At 42.2% G+C, this 4,233-nt stretch overlaps 1 long non-coding RNA gene across 3 annotated transcripts; it reads left to right on the top strand.

Moving 5' to 3' along the window:
* Positions 1-433: 433 nt before the first annotated feature.
* Positions 434-2,800, top strand: LOC125555711 (uncharacterized). Of its 3 annotated transcripts, none has more exons than XR_007304823.2 (4): positions 434-698; positions 799-892; positions 1,888-2,003; positions 2,371-2,800. It is a non-coding gene; the product is annotated as an uncharacterized LOC125555711 (long non-coding RNA). The 3 variants fall into 3 exon arrangements; XR_015603234.1 differs by having other exon boundaries at positions 1,808-2,003; XR_007304822.2 differs by having other exon boundaries at positions 799-2,003.
* Positions 2,801-4,233: the final 1,433 nt, after the last annotated feature.

Raw genomic sequence — 4,233 nt, 5'->3', positions numbered from 1 at the left:
TTCTCATACTGTTCTAGAATAACCGTGGCCTTCTCATGGAGAGATTGATGGCTTGTGTAGGTAATTAGTATTATGTCCATGTTGTTGTTGGCTAGATGGTAATGGCTCATCAGAGTATACACACACGAGTGTATCATGTAACAATTCGCAGAGTCACCAGAATATATACACATTAAATCTATTGTTCTATTTTATCAATGTGCTGCATATGTTTCTAACTCCATTATTTCTGTTTTTCTTTATCACCTTATCCAACATCGTAGATTCCTGTATTGATGCATGCTAACTATTAATATGATCTTGTATTAAGCTTTAGCTGGCTGTTAATTATGTTGTGCTAGCTGCTGACTAACCATGGCCTGCGGCTGCTGCTTGTTTCTTTTAGGCGGAGGTGACTTGTACACAAAGTTGTACGACTAGCTGAATGGTCAGGATCGGCCACGGAGAGCTTGGTTTTAGTGGTCCTGATGTATGAGCCTACTTTTCCCGGATGCTAGGTTGGAACCCGTGCTGGATCTGAAGGCGTGCTGCTGTCGGCGTCTTCCATGCCCCCAGTTGTGACCCTCCCTGACCCGGGTCGGATCTGAAGGCCATCTCCGAAGGAGGAGGTGGTGGACGACAACGTGATCCCCTACTGCAGCATCGATGGCAAGAAGAAGAGGACCATCGAGCAGCAGGAGTTCCTCAGAGCCCTATAGGTACGTACAACTGATTCACCTTCTTCATGTTTCCGTCGATTACTCTATCTGTCTGACTTGTATCTCTCTCTGTTGCTCCTCAACATGCACTCTTGTGCAGTCCTACTATGACCATAAGGCCATCATGTCCAACGAGCAGTTCGACAACCTCAAAGAGGAGCTCATGTGGGAAGGCAGCAACGTGGTCATGATAAGTACGAGCTCACAGAATCACCCTGCTCAAACAGAATTTACAACTATTGTTTGATTGATTGTGTTGTCATGCACCGTGGTCATGCTAAGTACAAGCAGTTTAAGTTGTGATTTCGCTTCCAATTAACTCTGTTGTGAATGTGTTATATACAATTGAATCTGGAAAAAAATATTCCTTCAATTATGTTCATGTTTTGGTTTCCTAGAATTGGTCCCTAATTTGCTGCTGCTCCAAATTTGCTTACATGCTTGATTAAATTCCATTTTTTCCAATTAAGTTGCTTGCTTGATGTGCCAAAATTCAGTAGAATTTTGATTATCAATTGGTTTGGTTGGATTCTCCCAATTAACTGAAGTTGTTACAAAATAGGTGGTTGTTGTCCAATTGCTTCAGTAGAATAAAAATTGATGGCTGACATGTGTTGTTTGCTATCTTTCGTCTCACCTTATGATGTCAAAGTTTATCGTCTCTTGTCAAGGTTTTTGCTGTGGTAACTATTAATTTGGAAGATACAGTGAAGGACAATTACATGTATATATCCACACAACAAATATATCGTGTTGTATTATGCTTATGCTACTTGTATCACCAGTGTTTTCTAACTCTAACACCTCTGTTTTTCTTTACTGTCTTGCCTAACCCTGTGTTCATATGTACAGTTTGCTCAAAATTAAGTATAAGTTAGGCCGCCATGTTAAGAATAACCTGAGAACACTTGCTCTCTCTGTATGTCTTTATTAAGGTCGGCTAACCTTATAGATGTTGTCCTTCTTTCATCTACTGTACAATGTCATGCATATGTTTATTCGGTTTGAACTTTGTATATGTTTATTCAGTTTGAACTCTACATGACATGAAGTAATTATTTTCTGTGTTTTTCTCAACTTGTTTTCTTTGTCACTTGATACATACTTAGTTTGCACTTGAAGTTGTGGGCTAGTGATGGTGATTTTGGTCTACCTGAATGCATTGGTACCCCCGTCATCGAGCGCACAGATGCAACGGTGGCAAGAAGATCATGGCCGTGTGCATCATCAAGCACACCATGGTGATAATTCACCTCCTCATAGATGCTAACTCAATCTAGATCATCGCGATGCTATCATCCTTTGGTATCTCTCTTGGTTCCCTTTATTCTCTAGTGTGTTTGTGATGTTAGTATGCGTGCTCTGAGTAGTAATGTTAAACCTTGCCTATTGATTGGATGGTTGTGGTAGTAGAATGGTATTGTTGTTTAGGCGCAATTTCTTGTAGTGAAGTTTTTTGCACGACCCGCACTTGTGCAATGTATATTCATATTGTGTCTTTGTTTTCTTGTATGAATGAGTATGCCATTTTAACTAGCTGGAGAACAAAAAGCATGGTAATAGCTGAATTTGTGTCGTCATTCTAGTCTAAATATCTGTCATTTTTTGAATGGTCTCTTCTTAGTATATTGGCTCCAGTTTTCTAATTCTTCTCTACTGATTCATGTAACAGGGCGACCGTGAAAGGCATATCACCGTTTTGTTAGCCCAGTCCTGACAGTAGCAGGTGCCTAGTTTGTGATCGCTATCGAAGGAGCTCCACGCTGAAGAACATAGCTTGTAACTGTATCTGGTTATTACGCATGTGGAGCTTGTAACTGTGATTGCCATACTTGCAGAGCTTGTAGCTAGTTATTACACTTGTAGAGCTTCTGGCGAATGTTTGGAGTATTACATGTAGAGCTTGTAAAGTATATGTTTGAGCTTATTACGCACCAATACTCCGAGAGAAGCAACTAGCTGCTGGACATGGGCACGGCGGCCCGGACAAGCTCCGCTAGGTTTCACGTGCATGCAATAATATGGATTTGATGATTTGCAAATGGGATATCCAGTTGTGAAACCGATTTTTTGATGTGTTGTCAGATCACTGTCCGTGGGCGTTTGAGGGGGGGCGAATTTAAGTACTTGTCGTTGTAGTTGCTCTTACTAAGCTTCAAAAAGCATATATAAGTACTTTGATTTTTTACTTCGCACATACATTTGTTTAATGTCTAACATAGTAAAGTTTGACCATGTTTTTTTTGTGAATTGACCATGTTTATTTGAATAAATATCAATATCCACGATACCAAATCGATATCAGCAGATGCATTATGAAATTAATATTTACATTATAAATTTAGGGTTGTATATACTGGTTTTAGACAAATTTTATGAAGTTTGAGTGAAAAGAAACCGCGAGAGAGTGGTTATTACAATTTCACTTCACTCTCATCCATTAATGCCACACCTACCCAACCGAAACTAAGCGTGCTAGCTTGCCGGGTCAGCAGCACAGGAAGTTTTGGCTTTTCTTCTTGTTGGCGTGCGGGAGGTCATTAATTTCCTGGAGATTAGTGAGTAAATAACCATGGCCCCATGCATCGTCGTGTAGCGCTCTAGCTCGGACCATCATTTAGCGCACATAATCCTGCGTGCTCCCTTCCCCCCCCCCCCCCCCCCCCTTCTCTCTCTCTCTCTCTCTGGCGGAGGTACGTATGTAGGGCGTATGTGCATCCTACACGCATGCAGGGACCATCTAGAGAGACAACGAACTAGCGGTACGGTGGGCACAGTGGCACAAAAAGAGGAGAGAGAGAGACCATGCACAGTGCCCCGTCAATGGAGTATTGCTCGTCTCTCTCTCTCTCTACCAACCTCACCGTCAATGTACTCTCACAGTCACAGAGGCTCCTGCCGATCGAGCTGTAATGTGTTGGACAGGTTGCTGCATATACGCACCTGCCAATCACTCCATACACACCGATAGCTACGTGCTTATGAATGCTTGCATAGTTGCATGAATGAATGCCGCTAGTTAGGTCGATTTGGCGGCATTCATGCATGCACCTACGTACGTACGTAGCACCTACCTGTAGCTAGCTACTAGTAGTGCCACGATCGAATACAGACCGGATGATTGCAGGGCGTGGTATCCAAGACAATCATATGGAAAGAGAGGGGTATCTGGAAATATATGCATGATTGTGAATGGTCCCCTGAAAATTCGTTGGACGTCTTCAATGGTATCCATCGCTTTGTCTTCAACTCACCGGCTGGCCCTCAAGTCTCAACAAATACATAACCACACACACCTGTGCTAACTTCACCGGCCGGATCTATGACTGGACTTGGATTTATATACATTCCTATAGACTTCCATTCTTGCATTGCTACATCACCATGCTCTTTGTAACATCCAAGTTATATAACTTTCTTTCGGTAGCGAACTAGTGTATGATATGAGCTCGTAACCTTTGTATTGCTCTCACGCAAACGCAATCAGCACTCCTTTTCCGGGATACAGCAGCGTCCATGCTCTTTGTAACTCTAG

This window comes from Triticum urartu, chromosome 5A, assembly GCF_056163025.1.
Source record: "Triticum urartu cultivar PI428250 chromosome 5A, HENAU_Tu73, whole genome shotgun sequence".
In the NCBI taxonomy this organism is placed as follows: domain Eukaryota; kingdom Viridiplantae; phylum Streptophyta; class Magnoliopsida; order Poales; family Poaceae; genus Triticum; species Triticum urartu.
This window is presented reverse-complemented; position numbering and strand designations above follow the sequence as displayed.